General features: G+C 39.0%; 1 long non-coding RNA gene across 1 annotated transcript in view; it reads right to left on the bottom strand.

The window, feature by feature from the left end:
* The window catches only part of LOC111822354 (uncharacterized), a 30,169-nt gene that overhangs the window by 7,636 nt on the left and 3,143 nt on the right, over window positions 1-19,390 (bottom strand). The gene's annotated exons all lie outside the window — the stretch shown is intronic.

The following is a 19,390-nucleotide window of genomic DNA, read 5'->3' as shown; positions in this document are numbered from 1 at the left end:
AATGTTTTGATATTGTCTGCTTTCTTCGGGGAATTCAGTAGTTATTTTTCTCATTTATTGATTGTAGATTTGTTTGTTTCATCCCTTTTTTGTAGATTTGGGTATGTCTAAGCAGGCGGGCTGTGTGTTCTTTGTTGTTTGCTTGTCTGTGGGCAGAATACTTTTCACCTCCTTCTCCAATTGGCTGGGTCAGTGAGTCAGATATGGTATGGCAGGGCAGGTCTAGCTGAAGAGGAGTTACTGGGATGGGTTGTTTGTGGCACTTACTACAACCACCAGGGCAGTTCGGTAATCAGCGCGGGGCAGGTTCCAGTAGGCCGTGCCTGTGCTGCTTGGTTGTGTGATGTTAAGCACATGGTGCAGGTAGGCAGGATGTAGTAGGGAGATTGTTATGTGTGGAGCTAAGATGGATATGATAGAGAGGATAGAGGAACATGAGCCAAAAACATACAAACAAACAAAAAAGAATGCTAGGGGATCTTGCCATTAGAGTGGAGAGATGAGAGACTATGAAATGGAGAAAAACAGAAAGGGGAAGAGGAAGAAAAAAAAGAAAAGTAACGAATGAATAAATAAAAATCAGAAAGGTTAAAGAACAGCAAAGATCCCAGGGTTCCCACTGGTGCCACTATGAGGTCTGGGGAAATTGTTCTCAGGTGTTGCAGTACAGCCTGGCTAGAAGGCATAGAGGTATTCAGCTCCAGGTATTCAGGGAACAGAAAGAGAAGGAAGATATAGAGAGACAAGAAACTGAGTAATGAAGAAAGGGAAAAAGAGGGAAAAGAAAACAAAACAAATTTTAAAAAAAGGAACAAGAAAAGCCCCCCAAAAAAAACAGAAAAAAAAGAAAAAAGAAAGAAAAAACCAGCAAAAAATGAATGCCCCCCGGGGTCACTGGGCACGTCTGTGCAAGCCGAGGGGGTAGTTTCCAAGCCACACAGCACCTCCTGGCCAGAATGGGCTCCCAACTCAAGAAAAGGAAAAGAAAATAAACAAACAATTCAAAACAAACAAATGAACAAAAGCCCAAGGATTCACCAGCATGGCAGCCCAGACCTGGGAGTAGCTCCACACTTGAACGGAGCTCCACAGCCCCTCAGGATGAAGCAAAGATGGTGCACGGAGCCAGGTATTTGAGCGAAAGGAGGGGGAGGTGGTGAGAGGTAAGGAAGAAATTAAGAGAAGCAGAAAGAAAGCAACACCAGCAGCCAACACATGGCCCTCAGAGAGCCAGCTAGTGCAGGCTGGTGGAATCCAAGCAGCCGGTGCTTCCCGGACAAGAGACTGTCCACAGGAAGCAGAGGAGGCTGAGTGTGGGTGAAGAAGGGTAGGGGGTGGAAAAGCATATATCACAAATTACCGGAGGTCTGAAGCCCCTCAGGAAGAAGCAAACATGGCACACAGAGCCAGGTATTTGAGTGAAAGGAGGGGGAGGTTGTGAGAGGTAAGGAAGAAATCAAAGAAGCGGAAAAAAGCAACACCAGCAGCCAACAAACGGCACTCAGAGAGCCGGCCCATTCGGGTGGGTGGAATCCCAGCAGCCAGTGCTTCCCGGACAAGGGATTGTGGCCACAGGAAGCAGAGGAGGCAGAGTTGGGGTGAAGAAGTGTGGGGGTGGGAAAGTGTATATCGCAAATTACTGGTTGTTTTTTCTCCCGCTGGAAGCTCCGTGAAGCTGCTTTCTCGTACCCCCTGTTTGCTGGTCTCCGATAGGAGTCCAAGATGACAGATCCGCACTGCGTTAGCTGATAAGGGACCTCTGCGTGAATCTCTCCTTGCTCTCCGTTCTCTGTCAGTTTTCTCACTCCATTTGGTGCTTGGCTGAGTTCTTTATCTCTTCATTTGATGTTTTAGGGTTTCAGGATTGTTGTTTTCTCCGTTTGGCTTAGTTTTTCAGATCTTTGCTGTGGAGGGACGGTGTGCTGCTTCTGCCTAGAGTGCCATTTTGCCATAAGTCTCCACAGTTATTCTTGCAGTTTAAAATTGAGGCCATATTTTCTTACATTATTTTTATCCATTAATTTTTTTCTGACTAAAATTGATCATTGAAACTCAACTCAGTAATAAGTTTGATCTCTTTTTCAAATGCCTTGTGTGTTTAGATAAGATGATACTCATTTGAAGAAAGCCTCTGATATATCTAGATTTGTTTATAATTTGTAGAGCTGCATCATGTACGGGTAGCTACCAGAAAAACAAACAAACCTGTCTTGGAGGAACTAAGCCAGAATGCTCCTCAGAAGCGAGTATGGCGAGACTTTGTCTTGCTTGCTTTGGACACATTATCAGGGAGATCAAACCCTGGAGAAGAATATAATGCTTGGTAAAGTAGAGGGTCAGTGAAAAAGAGGAAGACCCTCAATGAGATGGATTGACATAGTGACTGCAACAATGGGCTCAAATATACGTACTATTGTGAGGATGGCACAGGACCAACCAAGGTTTCATTGTTCTATGCATAGGGTCGCTATAAGTCAGAGCCGACATGATGACACCTAACAACAACAATGATTTAGAGAGTATTTACTATGTTCCAGGTGCCCTTCTAAGACTTTGCACAAATTAAGTCATTTAATCTTCAAAATAATCTCATGAGTTAAGCCCTATGCCTATCCTCACTTGATAATGAGGAAATTAAGGCATGGAAACATGAAGGAACATGTCCAAGGTCACACAGCAAGTAGGTGGTGGTACTGGGACATGAACCCAGATAGCCTGGCTTTAGGCTCTGGATCCCTAAGCACCCAGTGTGCCTGCATACATGTCTAATTTTATCTGGAATAGTCTTACACCTCACCCAGCCCCACACTAGGTTGCTGGTAAATTCCTTCTTTCTTCAAGTCCTGACTCACATGTTACTGGTTCTGTGAATCTTCCCCCAATTCCCAAGCTAACAGATAGAAGCTGCAGAAAAGGGATTTGAGTTTTAGTTTCAGCTGGAGGGAAGGAATGGGGATAATGCTGATCTAAACCCCTTCAAAAAGCCTTGTATCATTCTGGATTCAAGTATGTTGTAGGAAAAATACTTTGAAAGAAAATAAAATGGATTTAGTACATTAGAGTTAAACTAAAATGTCTATGTGAGCTCTTAACCTGTTTTGTCACTGAAAAGGTTAAGCAGTAAAACCACCTCATATGCATTCTCTAATGTCTGAGATTCAGTTCTCTATTCTGATTCTCCTTAAAAGGAATCAGAGCTCTTTGAAGACTTGATGATTCCATGAAACATTTTACTCTAGCCAGAATGCAAAAATCCTTTAAAAAAATGTCTGAAATAATGCTGAAAGAACAAAAGAACCAGCTTTGAAGTATTTCCACTGTCTAACTTGGAATGATTTTAGCATAAAAAAATGATTATCGATAAGCAAGTTGAGTTCAAGAGAAGGCATATATCCATAATGACATTCAAAATGAGAAAAGATAGAAGTTTACAAAAAAGACATTGCAATACAAAAGAAGGTGGAACATCAGTGGATATGCTTTACTTTTATTACTTATAAAAGAAAGGTAGTATTGACATATATGAATTTTCTGCTTCTATTGAGTATATTTATCTTTTTATAAAGCATAGATATATACTTTTCTTCACTACTGTATGTAGAGAAGATAGACAAAAAATTGTGAGTAATCTTAGTAGCTCTAAAAAAGTAAGAAGTATAACAAGAATAAGAAAGATTGTGCCCAGAAGTGTAGAAATAGATGTGTAGAAACACTGTGGTGAAAGAAGACAGAGTGACCAAATTTCTCAAGAATAGACTCAAACTCTCATCTCCTAGGATACAAAACCTCTTGGATGACTGTATCAATTATCAAGAGATGCTAGCAAGGCATCATAAGTTCCAATAATACTAACAAATCATCCCAAAATTATCTATAATAATGAAAGGACAACAGATTATATATTATTGGGCAAGTGAATCTTAACAATATGTCATTTCAGGAAAACATGCCCACTGAAGTGATAAGTGCATCTTGACTCTAAAAAGGAGAGAGACGGTCACCAGCTTAAGTCTGAATCAGCTGGAAATTTCAACTAGGCCCCAGGTCCTGACCAAGAATTAATTGATCAGTATTTCGGAATCTGCAACCTTAGTTGATCTAAGACAGTATTTCTTTTCTTCAGGGTTTAAACGTTACTTTAACCCTGGGAAGGTATAAACAAATATAACTATTATTGTTTTAACATGCTTAGTAAGACAATAACATTAAATGTTTTAATCTTTGTGGTAATTTGTTTTCCACTTTTTTGTTACTCCAATTATCTGCTTCTAACGTGCAATATCATTAATTTATTTTATTGTGTATATTGCTTATTGGCTGTCTCTTCCTACCTTTTTCCATCCTTGTCATGTAAGTCAGCTCTATGAGGACAGCGGTCATGGTCTGTTTTGATCACTGTTTACCCAAGCACCCACACCAATACCTGGCACATAGTAGGTGCTCACAAAATATTTATTGAATGACCGAACAAATAATTGTTTTCTGTCTTTAAAGTTCTTGAATTTCTCTTTTGAAAGTCAACATTTTAGGCTTGTGACTGTATTGAAATTTTAATTAAAATTTGACTAATTGGTTTTTTAATCAATAGTAAACGTTTAAGAGAATTGGACTTAAATTACATTTGTAAGTTCTAATTTATTAGTATAGACATTGTGTTTACCTGACTCATAGTAACCCTATAGGACAGAGTAGAATTGCCCCATAGAGTTTCCAAGGAGTGGCTGGTGGATTCGAACTGCCACCCTTCTGGTTAGCAGCCAAGCTCTTTAACCACTGTGCCACCAGGGCTCCATACATTGTGTTTAAATGTTTAGGAAAAAAAAAAAAGAAGACGTATGTTTAATAAATTGAGAATTAGACAAAGTATGAGCCATAGTGTGTATTCTTTCCATACAGAGGGTTGGGCTACTTGGACAGGAAGGATTCCAGCACTGAGAGGGTAAAAACCCTCTCTCTTCTCCAGGGGAAGTGGTTTCCTCTATCGAGGAGTTAAAATGGAGCAGGGCAACCAGTACTGCATATGGGAGACACGTACTTTCCGGAACTACGGAAGTCAGCTTATGCTTTCCTAGATCCTAGATCAACCTCTTGCTGTTTGAGCCTAACTCAAATTGGATAACATTTCCAGAGAGAGAAGGGTACGAGCAGAGAATGGTTTCCTCTTGCTCTTTCTCTGTATGTGTGTGTGCGCACATGTTTTTAACATGCTGTCTCACAGCTGGTGCAGTAGTTAAGAGCTATGGCTGCTAACCCAATGTCAGCAGTTCGAATCCACCAGCCACTCCCTGGAAACCCTATGCGGCAGTTCTATTCTGTCCTATAGGGTCGCTATGAGTTGGAATCAACTTGACAGCAATAGGTTTGGTTTTTTTTTTTTTTTGCTTGTTATTTTTTGGTCTCATGGCTAAGGCAGCAGAGGTGTATCTCAGTATAGAATTTCTGAGGGCGCCAAACACTCTATGAAGTAGATGCCTCTGGAGAAATTGCATTTCCTGTAGTTTTTAACCCAAATTGTTTTCAAGAGGAAGGTAGAGATCTTTCTCTGTGGAGGGTAGGCCCCGGCATTATTATTCTCATTTTTTGGTTTTGGAAACTGAGATTTAGATAAAGTGGGAACAATAGGGATAATATTTTTGGAATTTCTCCAGATGCATCTTCCTTTGTGGGTGAACTAGGTTTTCCCTCTGCAGCCTGCCCACCATTATGACTTTAGGAAAGGGGACTACAAATGCCTTTTCAGAAAGGATATATAAAGGGGATATAAAAAGAAGCTTATTACAGTATAAAAAAGAAGCGACATGTTTGCTCTTCCATGCCAGTGGACTGCAGAAGGGAAAAGGAAAAAAGAATTAGGGAAGCCAGTGTTTAAGACATCTGTCCTACTCAGAAAAGTCCAAAGAAGAGTCTAATTTTGCCTCCATCACTGTTTGGAACTCCTGGAGGTGAGAGCCATGTTGGGAGGTTCTTTGCCAACACGTAAGATGATGGAGTAGCGACGGCCCTGGTGAGCGATCAGATGAATGAAGCAGAACTTGTGACTCCCAGGGTTGTGGAAGCTCCCTTATACCTCACTGAGTGGATGTGTTGGAACTAAGGGGAACAGAGAACTGACAGAGGCCTGAGGATGGGCAAAGAGGCTGCAGCGTGAGAAAGCACAGCCAGAAGGAAATGGTGAGGACCAGAGTGTGTGTCAGCAAAATGCCCTAAAGACCCATGTGGGCCCAGTGACACATCAGCTTGGAGGAAACCAGACCATCCACTCTGCCGCAGAGATGGCTGCAGATCCAGTGACTCTGGCGTGGCTTGTCCTTGCTGCCACGCAGTCACAGCAGCCCAGCCTCCCCATCTTTGGAAAGAGCAGAGAAAGATCAAGGAAGCTGGAAAGATTCAGCATTAATCCAAAAGCAAATGCATCATATAAGAGTCCATTTAAAAGAGAAGAGACTTTAACACAAGTTTAATTGTGCTGGACTCAGCCTGGTGGAGGCTGTGGTAGTTGTGGTCCATTAGACCTTTGGACTAATCTTTCCCTTGTGTCTTCAGTTTTCTTCATTTTCTTTTGCTCCAGGTGGCGTGGGACCAGTAGAGTATTTTAGATGGCCACTGACAAGCTTTCAAGTCACTCCAGATGCTACTCACCAAAGTAGGATGTAGAACATTTTCTTTATAAACTATGTTATGCCAATTGAGCTAGATGTTCCCTGAGACCATGGAAGACTGTGACCTTTTGGAAGCATATTGCCAGGCCTATCTACCAAGGCACCTCTGAGTAGGTTTGAACTGCCAACCTTTTGGTTACTAGTCCTATGCTTAACCATTTGTGCCACCCAGGGACTCCTCTGTAGAGACTACAGCCAAGAAAACCCTATGGAGCTCAGTTCTACTCTGTAACATATGAGGTCGCCAGGAGTCAGAATCAACTTGATGGCAGTGGGTTTAGTTCGATTTCGCTTTAGAGCTCAACATCACCCATTTCCAAAGAGGAAAACTAAATCTTATAGTAAAAGACAGATTAAAAAGATGGAAATGAGGAAGTAAAAATGATATAATGAGACGTTTTAGGCAAAAATGGTCTTTAGTAATTTTAAGATCACACGAAAATTTATATAATGTAGCACAACATGAAACTTTGTATAATATAGTTATGCTTGGGATGATTACTAAAACAGAAACATCACAATTATCTCCAAATATTAGAATAATGTAGATAAACATTCTAAATAACAGGCCCCATCCTTCCTATCTTGCCCTTATGTACAGAATAATTATATAATATTTTTTCAAACTTGTCAACTTAGTTACCTCAGCTCTTCAGTTTACATTTACCTGTTTAGAGAGATTTGGAAGCAGTCTGGGAAAATGTGTGGCACATTGGTATTTCAAATCACACAAATGTAGTATTAATCATAATCACCCTCAAACCAGAGAGGGGTGTTTTTGATATGATAATATATTTGTTCCAAATAATATGCACACTTTCTCTAAAAATTCCATATCTATGAAATGTTCTCTAGGGATTTTTCAAGCATGGGAGAAGAAATGATCTCTTTGCAAAAGCTGAGGTGCCATCTCATGCAGGGAATGGGGAAAGACCAGTCGAGTCCATATCTAATCCTAATACCACCTTCCCATCCTAGCTGTTTCTAAGTTGACAGAACTATTGGCAGGACTGAAATAATTTTTCACATCATTAAAATCAATAAATCGCTATCTCTTCCACGTATAGTCACTGGGTGGCTCAAACAGTTTGCACTCAACTACTAACCTAAACGTTGGTGGTTGAAACCTAGCCAGTGGCACCATAGAAGAAAAGCCTGGCAATCTGCTTCCATTAAAATTACAGCCAAGAAAACTATATGGAGCAGTTCTACTCTGTAACGCATGGGGTCTCCATGAGTGGCAATCGACTTCATGGCAATGAGTTTGTTTTTGGTTTTTCACTATGAGTTGGAATTGACTTGATGGCCGGTAGGTTTTTGGTTTGGTTTATGGTATCAAAGTAAAAAGGGCTGGGGCTTACGCAGGAAGGAAATAGAATAAGGAAAGGGGGAATTGGAGGGTGATGGTGAGAGGAACAGGAAAGTTTGAATGGTCTGACTCCAAATAGTTTCTTATCCTAAAGCCAAAATACTGTCAGTTCGTGAGGAGATACCATTTACCCGACATCAGTAGAAAGTGCATTTTGCTTTAGTTCTCCAGGGCAGTGCTGGATCTACGCCTATGCATATGTACACTCTCACCACTGCCCCAGGACTTATGATGTGCATTTGTTGGTTGGAGTAAGTAGGCTGGCCCTATTCAGAGATATGTTAACTGGCCCATACACAGATTGAACTCAGGACCTTGGCCTCATTGATTCTGGACTAGCTCATTAATCATTTTCTAGATAAGACTGCATCAACCATTGAATATTTTTCTCAAACATCAGGAGAGGAAACATCACAATTTAACACTATCAGCCTATTTCAATGCTTAATTGAATGTTTAACCTAAATCAATAATGTAATTAGTAAATGCAGTAGGTGAGCACTTTTGAGAACATGGTTAAAGATTTCATTCTTATTAAAAAATGATAGATTTTACTTCTTAACCTCTTCTTGTCCTCGTTTTCACATAGCTCGTGTATTCAAATGAGTTCATCTCTTGAAGTAGCTTATTTCAAACCATGAAATCAGAGACACTCAGAATAAGCGGGTGTTCTTTGTCCTATTTCTTAACGTCTTATGCCCTCTAGTGGTAAAGTCAAGTAATCTGTTGTTTTTTTATTGAAATTCTCCAAAGCAAAACATTTAATTAGAATAAATAAATAAAACAGCATTTATCATAATAAGAACTTACTGAAAATATGTGTACATATATGTATGAATATGCAAATACATATATTTTTTAAAAGAAAAGAATGAGTATTGATGAGTCTTGCAGTTTGCCAGATCAGCCTCACCTTTATAGAGCAGGGATGCCAAGCCTTTATCCTGTTCTCCATATCTATACCTTCCCTTTTATGAAGCAAACTTCATAATTGCACATGAGTACCTGTTAGATGTGGACCAAGTCTTCTTTGCTGCTAAACTACATCTAATAGCTTGGGCAGAAATGGAGCTCTCTAAAATCCATTGCCCAGAAAAAATATATGCAAAAAATTAGGCTGGAAGATGCTCAAAAGTCACTGGAGTGAATTATCACTAAGGGTTAATTGAGAGAAGAAATTACATCATTACCCATTTCATAATATCTGAAAATATAAGCAATAGTTAGAAAATTAAAACAATGACACAGAGAGAGGGAACATATTGATTTTGGGGAGAATTCATGTAATACATATATTTCTCATATATACAGTTTTTCATAAAGCAAATTGTATTTAACATTTTTATTTTGAGAAGAAAATACCATTTTACTTTGAGAAGGTGTTAAGTTGTCCCTTTTAAAATGAAGCTTTGGTAATAGTAGATGGTAGGTTTTTTTTAAAGAAAAATCTTTTCTTTATTATTATATTATTATTTTTAACTGTTTATTTTGAAATAATTTAAAACTAATGAAAAATGGCAAAAATAGTATGAAGAATTCCCATAGATCATTTACCCAACTTCCCAAATAGTAACATCTTACTTACCACAGTACCATTTTCAAAATCAGGAAATTAATACTGATACTATACCATTACTGGAGCCCTGGTGGCAAAGTGGTTAAAAACTCGGCTGCTAACCAAAAGGCTGGCAGTTCGAATCCACCAGCTGCTGCTTGGAAACCCTTTGGGGCAGTTCTACTCTGTCCTATAAGGTCACTATGAGTCAGAATCAACTTGATGGCAACAGGTGATACCATTAACTAATCCACAGACCTTGTTCAGCTTTTGCTAATTGTCCCATTAATGCCCCTTTCTCTGGTCCAGGATCTGTATTATGATTAAATTACATGTATTTGCTAGAAAATACCACAGAAGTTGTATTCTATGCTGAGTTCACTGCATTATAACAGGCCTTGCATCGTGTTGATATACCTTATTATTGGTGAGGTTAGCTTTGATCACTTAGTAAGGATGGTATCTGCCAGTTTTCTGCGCTAAAAAGTAACTATTTTTTTTCCTTCTGTATTTAGTAAGTATCTTGTAGAGAGATACTTTAAGACTATGTAAATATTTTCTTTATCGCAGGTCCACCCATTATCATCAAGCGATGATTTTCTATTTTCATCATTCCTTTCACACTTATTTGGGGCCCTGGTGGCTCAGTGGATAAGAGCTTCGATGCTAACCAAAAGGTCAGCAGTTCAAATCCACCAGCTGCTCTTTGGAAACCCTATGGTGCAGTTCTTCTCTGTCCTACAGGGTCGCTATGAGTCAGAATTGACTCGACAGCAACGGGTTTGTTTTTTTTTTGGTTTTTGACACTTATTAATCAGAACTGCACTGTAAAAAGAGCTTTCCCTTCTCTCCTGTTTATTGGCTAGAAATTATTTACGTATATCAGTATGGACTTATGAATATTTGTTTTATTCTATCAATTATAATCTATTAGTACCATCCTTTACTTTGTTGCTCAATATGTCCAAAATTTAACCATTGGGAGACCCTTCACGTTGACTCTTGAGTCCTTTCCATCCATCTTCGTTTTTCTGAGCACTTCTTTTGCTCCCGGCACCATGAGAAACTCCAGGCTGATTTTGTACTTTCCCTGACCTAGCCTTGGGATCAGTCATTTCTCTAAGAATCCTTGGTTTCTTTGATTAGAAAATGATATCTAGAAACCAAGATCTGGCTGTGCATTGTGTTCATTGCTACTGGTGTCTTTGCTTCTAGGTCCTCTCAGCAGGCAGATACAGAAAAAAAAGTATATATATGTGCACATGTACACATATACATAATTATCTAACAATTTATTCTGCCTGTCTGTCTATCTGCCTGCCTGCCTACCTGCCTATCTTTGTTTTGTGCGACTGAGCTGGTTTCTACTCATAGTGATGCCATATGACAGAGTAGAACTGCCCCATAGGGTTTTCCAGGAGTCCTGGTGGTGCAGTGGTTAAGTGCTCAGCTGCTAACTGAAAGGTCAGCAGTTTGAACCCATCAGCTGCTCCTCTGGAGAAAGATGTGGCAGTCTGCTTCCTAAAGATTATAGCCTTGGAAACCCTATGGAGCAGTTCTACTCTGTCCTACAGAATTGCTATGAGTTGGAATCAACTCGATGGCAACGAGTTTGTTTGTTTTGAGTTAATTTTTACGGCAGCAGACTGCCATGTCTTTTTCCTGTGGAGCCACTGGGTGGGTTCAAACCACCAACCGTTCGATTAGCAGCTAAGACCCACCCAGAGGGTGAGGCTGTCTCATGGCATCATTATGAGTTGAAATCAAATCAATGGTACCTAACAACATAACTCTCTCTCGCTCTGTCATCTACCTACCATCTATCCATCTATATCTATCACCATGAGTTTGTAGACATACTTCTGATTGCAATCCAATGATATAGGATTCATTACAGCCATCCTACTTTCTTTTTTTGTAACTCCTTTCTCTGACAGTAAGAAATCAGTCTCTCATTATCCAAAGTTGGTTTACTTACTTGTACAATTCTAAAACATGCAAGAATTAGTTTCAGAATTGCTAACTCATACGATGCAGGGGGGAAATGACTTAGTTGCTAGTGTATAATGTTTGTGTGCACTTCTACTTTAGTCTTACGGTATATCATCAAAATGTTGTTTCTCAAAGTTACTTAGGTTTGTTCTTTTCTTCCTCACTCCTTTCAGTTAACACTTTTGGCTTCCTCCGTTATTGTTTGTATTCCATTTTGGGTTTTCCCCCTTAGTTATCTAGTGCTGCTGTGACAGAAATACCACAAGTGGGTATCTTTAAAAACAGAACTTTATTTTCTCACAGTTCAGGAGTCTAGAAATGCAAATCAGGGCACTGGCTCTGAGGAAAGGCTCTCCCTCTGTTGGCTCTGGAGAAAAACCCTGTCTCAGCTTCCCTGACATTCTTGGAGTTCCTTGGAGATCTCCATGTGACATCTATCTTTCCCTCATTTGTCCTTGCTTGCTCTCTGCCTAATCTGATCTTTTTAGATTTCAGAAGTGGTTAGGTTTAAGACACACCCTACACTGATATGGTCTCATTAACATAACAAAGAAAACCCTATTCAAAATTGGGATTACATTCAAGGTATGGGGATTAGGAGTCCAATGCATATTTTTGGGAGTCACAATTCAACCTATAACAACCCTCATCCTGGTTGATTTAAGTTATTTATTTATACTTTTGATACATGAAACCTTATCATGGTTCTAAAAGTCAGAACTATACAAAGTTTTATTTGGAGAACAGTTCCTTCCCCTACTCGATCATCCCTTCTACCCTATTCTCTTCATCTTAATCCCTGTAAGAAATTTTACTAATTTCTGGATTATCCTTTCTGTGTTTCTTTTGTAACAATGAGAAGCTGTTGTTGTTTTTAGGTGCCGTCCAGTCCATTTTGACTCATAACGACCCTGTGTACAACAGAACGAAACACTGCCTGGTCCTGCCCATCCTCACAATCCTTGATATGCTTGATCTCATATTTGCTGCCGCTGTGTCAATCCGTTTCACTGAGGGTCTTCCTCTTGTTTGCTGACCCTCTACTTTAGGAAGCAGGACATCCTTCTGTAGGGACCGGTCCCTCGTGATAACATATCCAAAGTATGTGAGACAAAATTTTTCCATCCTTGCTTCTAAAGAGCTTCTGGCTGTACTTCTTCCAAGACAGATATGTTCGTTCTTCTGTCAGTCCATGGTATATTCAGTATTCTTCGCCAACACCATAATTCAAAGGCATCAATTCTTCTTCAGTATTCCTTATTCATTGTTCAGCTTTCACATTCATAGGCGATTGAAAATACCATGGCTTGGATCAGGTGCACCTTAGTCCTCAAAGTGACGTCTTTGCTTTTTAAGTCTTTAAAGAGGTCTTTTGCAGCAGATTTGCCCAGTGCAATATGTTCTTTGATTTATTGACTGCTGCTTCCATGGGATTTGATTGTGGATCCAAGTAAAATGAAATCCTTGACAATTTCAACATTTTCTCCATTTATCATGATGTTGCTTATTGGTCCAATTGTGAGAATTTTTGTTTTCTTTGTGTTGAGGCATAATCCACACTGAAGGCCGTAGTCTTTGATCTTCATCAGTAAGTGCTTCAAGTCTTCACTTTCAGCAAGCAAGGTTGTGTCATCTGCATATTGCAAGTTGTTAATGAGGCTTCCTCCAATCCTGATGTCTCATTCTTTTTCATATAGTCCAGCTTCTTGGGATTATTTGCTCAGCATACAGACTAAGTATGGTGAAAGGATACACCCCTGACACATACTTTTCCTGATTTTAAACCACACAGTATCCCCTTGTTCTGTTCGAAGGACTGCCTTTTGGTCTATGTACATGTTCCTCATGAGCACAATTAGGTGTTCTGGAATTTCCATTCTTCCAAATGTTATTCATAATTTGTTATAATCTACACAGTCAAATGCTTTGCACAGTCAGTAAAACACAGGTGATCATCTTTCTGGTATTCTCTGCTTCAGCCAAGATCCATCTGACATCAGCAATGATATCCCTTTTTCCACATCCTCTTCTGAATCTGGCCTGAGTTTCTGACAGTTCCCTGTCAATGTACTGCTGCAAGCATTTTTGAATGATCTTCAGCAAAATTGTACTTGTGTGATATTAATGATATTGTTTAATTATTTCCACATTCTCTTGGATCACCTTTTTTTGGAATGGGTACAAATATGAATGTCTTCCAGTCAGTTGGCCAGGTAGCTGTCTTCCAAATTTCTTGGCATAGAGGAGTGAACGCTCCTGGCGTTGCATCCATTTGTTGAAACATCTCAATTGGTATTCCATCAATTCCTGGAGCCTTGTTTTTTGCCAATGCCTTCAGTGCAGCTTTAATGTCTTCCTTCAGTACCATTGGATCTTGATCATATGCCACCTCATGAAATGTTTGAACATCAATCAATTATTTTTGGTACGGTGATTCTGTGTATTCCTTCCATCTTCTTTTGATGCTTTCTGCATCATTTAATATTTTCCCCGTAGAATCCTTCAATATTGCAACTCTAGCCTTTAACTTTTTCTTCAGTTCTTTTGGCTTGAGAAATGCTGAGTGTGTTCTTCCCTTCTGGTTTTCTATCTGCAGGTCTTTGTACATTTCATTATAATACTTTATTTTTGTGAAGGAAGAAATGATGAAGTAAAGGGCTGAATGGAAAATTTCAAAGGGCAGCTCGAGAAGACAATGTAAAGTATTATAATGAAATGACAATGAGAGGACACATGTATATTTTATTTCCCTTTCTTTCATGAAAAGTAGTACATAATAGATTCTCTTTTGAACTTTCCTTTTTTTCGCTTAACAATATATCCTGAAAAACTCTCCATATTAGTTCATAAAAATCCTCTTCTTCTTTTTTTTTATAGCTGTGTGGATGTAAGTTATATAATCAGTTTCTTATTTTGGGCATTTAAAATGTTTCCAATATTTTGCAATAGCAAACAGCCTTATGCAAATGCATTTTTGGATGATTGGAAATGTATCTTCTAGATAACTCCCTACAAGAGGGGTTGCTGAGTTTAAAGGTGTTTATGTAGTTTTCTTAGGTATTATTATATTTCCTTCCAAAGGTTGTACCAGTTTGCATTTCCACCAGCATTGTGTGAGAGTGCCTATTTCCCTACAGCCTCACCCACAAAACCATGTTGTCATACTTCTTAATTTTTGCCAATCTGATACATGAGAAATAATATCACAGTATAGTTCTAATTGACTTTCTCTAATTACGAGTGAGGTTGAACATCTTTTCCTATCTTTTAAGGTTTTATATATATATATATAAACCAAAAAAACCTGTTGCAGTGGAGCTGGTTCCAACTCATAGTGACTCTATAGGACAGAGTAGAACTGCCTCATAGGGTTTCCAAGGAGGGGCTGCTGGAGTCCAACTGCAAACATTTTGGTTAGCAGCCAAGCTCCTAACTACTATGACAATACATATACACACATATATATACACATATGTATTATATGTGTGTGTATATACATATACATATATATATTTTGTGTGTGTGGTTCTTTGTTTTTTTGAGAATTATCTGCTCATGACTTTTTCCCATTTTTCTAATGGATTTTTGATCTTCTTCAACCTAAATTTTAAGAATTCTTTATATATTAGCAATATTAGCACTTTATCTATATTTAGATCTATGTTGCAAACATTTTTTCAAAGTATCAGTTGTTTTTGACTTTGTTTATGGTATTTTTGCCATGCGATTTAAAAAAAAATTTCATACCTCAGTATCAAACTTTTTTTTTTATTTGCCTCTGTTTTCAGTCATAGTTAGGAAATCTTTATCTATATGAACATTAAAGAGAAATTCACCCATGTGTTCTTCTAGTTTTTTATTTTTATATCTTTAGATCCCTGTTGTATTTGGAGTTTATGCTTATGTATGGTGTGAGGTTTGGATTTAAATCTATTTTATCCCAAATGACTATCCAGTTGTCCCAACACCACCTAATAAAATAATCAATTTTGCCCCAGTAATCCAGCAAATGGATGCAGTGCTGGAAGTGCTCATTTGCCTATGCCAAGAAATTTGGAAGACAGCTACCTGGCCAACCAGCTGGAAGAGATCCATATTTGTGCCCATTCCAAAGAAAGGTGATCCAACAGAATGCAGAAAGTATCGAACAATGTCATTGATATCACACACAAGTAAATTTTTGCTGACAATCATTCAAAAATGGTTACAGCAGTACATCAACAGGGAACTAACTGCCAGAAATTCAAGCCAGATTCAGTAGAGGACGTGGAAGAAGGGATATCGTGTCAGATGGATCTTAGCTGAAAGCAGAGAACACCAGAAAAATGTTTATCTGTGTTTTATTGACTATGCAAAGACATTCAACTGTGTGGATCATAACAAATTATGGATAACATTGAGAAGAAGGGGAATTCCAGAACACCTAGTTGTGCTCATGTGGAATCTGTACATAGACCAAGAGGTAGTCATTCAAACAGAACAAGGGGATACTGCTTGGTTTAAAGTCAGGAAAGGTGTGTATCAGGGTAATATCTTTTCACCATACTTATTCAGTCTGTATGCTGAGCAAATAATCTGAGAAGCTAGATTATATGAAGAAGAATGTGACATCAGGATTGGAGGAAGACTCATTAACAATGTGCGATATGCAGATGACACAACCTTGCTTGAAGAGGACTTGAAGCACTGACTGATGAAAATCAAAGACTACAGCCTTCAGTATGGATTACACCTCAACATAAAGAAAACAAAAATCCTCACAACTGGACCAATAAGCAACAACATGATAAAGGGAGAAAAGATTGAAGTTATCAAGGATGTCATTTTACCTGGATCCACAATCAACACCTGTGGAAGCAGCAGTCAAGAAATCAGAAGATGCATTGCACTGGGCAAATCTGCTGCAAAAGACCTCTTTAAATTGTTAAAAGCAAAGATGTCACTTTAAGGACTAAGGTGTGCCTGATCCAAGCCATGATGTTTTCAATGGCCTCATATGCATGTGCAAGCTGGGTAATGAATAAGGAAGACTGAAGAAGAATTGATTCCTTTGAATTATGGTGTTGGTGAAGAATATTGAATATACCATGGACTGCCATAAGAATGAACATACTTGTCTTGAAAGAAGTACAGTCAGAATGCTCCTTAGAAAGAAGGATGGCGAGACTTTGTCTCATATAATTTGGACATGTTACCAGGAGGGACCAGTTCCTGGAGAAGGACATCATGCTTGGTAAAGTAGAGAGTCAGTGAAAAAGAGGAAGACCCTCAATGAGAGAGATGGACACAGTGGCTGCAACCATGAGCTCAAGCATAAAAATGACTGTGAAGATGACAAAGTACCAGGTGTTTCTTTCTGTTGTATGTAAGGTCTCTGTGAGTCAGAACCAACTCAATAGCACCTGACAACGACAACAATTTTTGATACTGCTTTTATCATATACTTCATTTCTATATGTACTTGGGTCTATTTCTGGGCATCCTGTTCTATTATTATATTTATGCATCAGTACTGCACTATTTTAATTATGGACACTTTATGGTATGTTGTAATGTCTAATAGAGCTAGCTCTTACTCCTAGACTTTCTCTTTACTGTTTTTGTGCCTATTGTTGCATGTTTTGTTTTTCCAGGTGATTTTTAGTATCAACTTATCTAACTCCATAAACAAGTTTATTGGTGCTTTTATTGGGATTGTGTTACCTTAATTTAGGGAGAAGTGACACCTTTGTGATATTGAGTCATGCTATCCAAAAGCTGAGGGTGACTTTCTATTTGTTTAAGTCTATTTTTATATCTTTAAGAAGTATTTTCCTCATAATAGGTTTGGCACATTTTTAGTTAAATTTATTCCAAAGTGTTTAATTTTCTTGTTGCTGTTGTAGGTTAGGAGTTTTTCCTTCTGTCATTATGTCTTCTAACTAGTTATTGTTGGTGTATATAAAGAATCATAATTTCTGTATGGTATGTTTTTATTCTGCTACTTTTATAACACGTTTTATGGTTTGAGTTGATGCCCTTTCTTGATGTGAGCCAGAAATACATTTTTATTGTGTTAAGCCCTTGAAATTTGAATTATTTGTTATGATAGTAAAGTATGACTAATACAAGGTAGATATATTTTTATTCCCATCTTAAAATAAGGAAACTGAGACCAGAGGATGACAAATTTGCCCAAGGTCATAGATCTAGCAATGAAGAACACTGGCTTTTAAGTCAAGATTCTGTGCTCTTTTATCTACAAAGGGAAAAGACAACCTACAGATTGGGAGAAATTTTTTAGGAACCATAGTTCTGCTAAGGGTCTTTGTGGTGTGGAATTACCTTACCAAAACAATTTGGCCTTTTGGTCCTGGTTCCTGAGATCCACCCAGGCTGACTTTCACCCAGATTGGCTGGGGAGCCCCACCTAGTAACTGAGCTTTATCTGGATTGGCTGGGGGTGGAGGCTCACCCAGTAATTGACCTTTACCAAGATTGGTTGAGGGGCCACACCTGGTCTGACCTTTACTGGTATTGGTTGGAGGGTCCCACACTGTAGTTGACCTTTACCCAGATTAGCTGCCCCTCCCCCCCCAACCTGGTGACTGATATAAACCTTAGGCTCAGATGGGGCCTCCTGATCAACAGAGCAAGAGGGTAGCATGTCCTTGGATATGGGCCCTGAGCTGAGAACCTCTTAAGCCTGATAAATCTGTGACAGCAATGGAGGCAGTGACTGTGACAGTACCAAAAAAGACAGAGACAGTAAGGAGATCCAGACTGCAGCAGAGAGTAAAGGCCAAACCCTGGCCAAAAGGTATGACACTCTGAGAGCTGGATCACACCAACCAGGGGGCCATTCATGGAGCAGGGACCATCTGAGAACTGGCAGGGAGGAGCCAGGAGCCAGATGAGAGGAGCAGTCAAGAAAGGAGCCCACTCTGTAACATCACAGAATAGTTTCTGTTTGAAAGTTTCCTGATGGGTGAGAAGGAACATTGGTTTTTGAGAAGAATAAGCAGGTCCTCTTTGAGACATAAATGGGTACCTTGAGAGGCCGAGGCCCTGTGCTGGTATCCCTCCTGAACCTCACCCTATGCATATTTTTATTTGTTTATGTCCTCTGTTTATATCTTTCTCTGTTATACAAAAGTTGTTATTGCAGCTACGGTGTTTCCATAAGTTTTCTGTGATTGTTGCAATGAATTATCAAACCCAACAGAGAAAGAGTGCTGTGGGGAGAATGGCTAGTGTCAGAAATGGTGGAGAAGTTGGAGAACAGGGGTGTATTTAGCCTCTGCCTCGTAAGAACCAGTGTTGTGTTGATTCTTATGGTCAGAGTTGTCATTTCAGTTGGTGTCCAAGGAAGTTCACTTATTTCAGGGTATAATATTCAAATATATATTCTACAATTTATGTAACTTACTTCACTTCTATAACATAACAACAAAAAGACAAACAACCCAATCAAAGAAATGGGCAAAGGACTTGAACAGACATTTCACCAAAGAAGACATTCAAAAGGCCAACAAGCACATGAAAAGATGCTCAACGTCATTAGCCTTAAATCAAAACAAACACAACAAAACAACAACAACAAAAAAACCACTGCCATCCAGTTGATTCCAACTCATAGAGTGGAACTGCCCTTACGGTTTCCAAGGAATGGCTGGTGGATTTGAACTGTCAATCTTTTGGTTAGCAGCCATAGCTCTTAACCACTGTGCCATCAAGGCTCCAAAAAGTCTCCAAAAAGCCATTACGGAGATGCAAATCAAAACTACAATGAGATATTACCTCACCCCCATTAGAAAGGCAATGATAAAAAAAAAA

Source organism: Trichechus manatus, unplaced genomic scaffold (genome assembly GCF_000243295.1).
Source record: "Trichechus manatus latirostris isolate Lorelei unplaced genomic scaffold, TriManLat1.0 scaffold00164, whole genome shotgun sequence".
NCBI lineage: Eukaryota > Metazoa > Chordata > Mammalia > Sirenia > Trichechidae > Trichechus > Trichechus manatus.
Note: the sequence above shows the minus strand (reverse complement) of the source record. Positions and strands in the feature narration are given on the sequence as shown.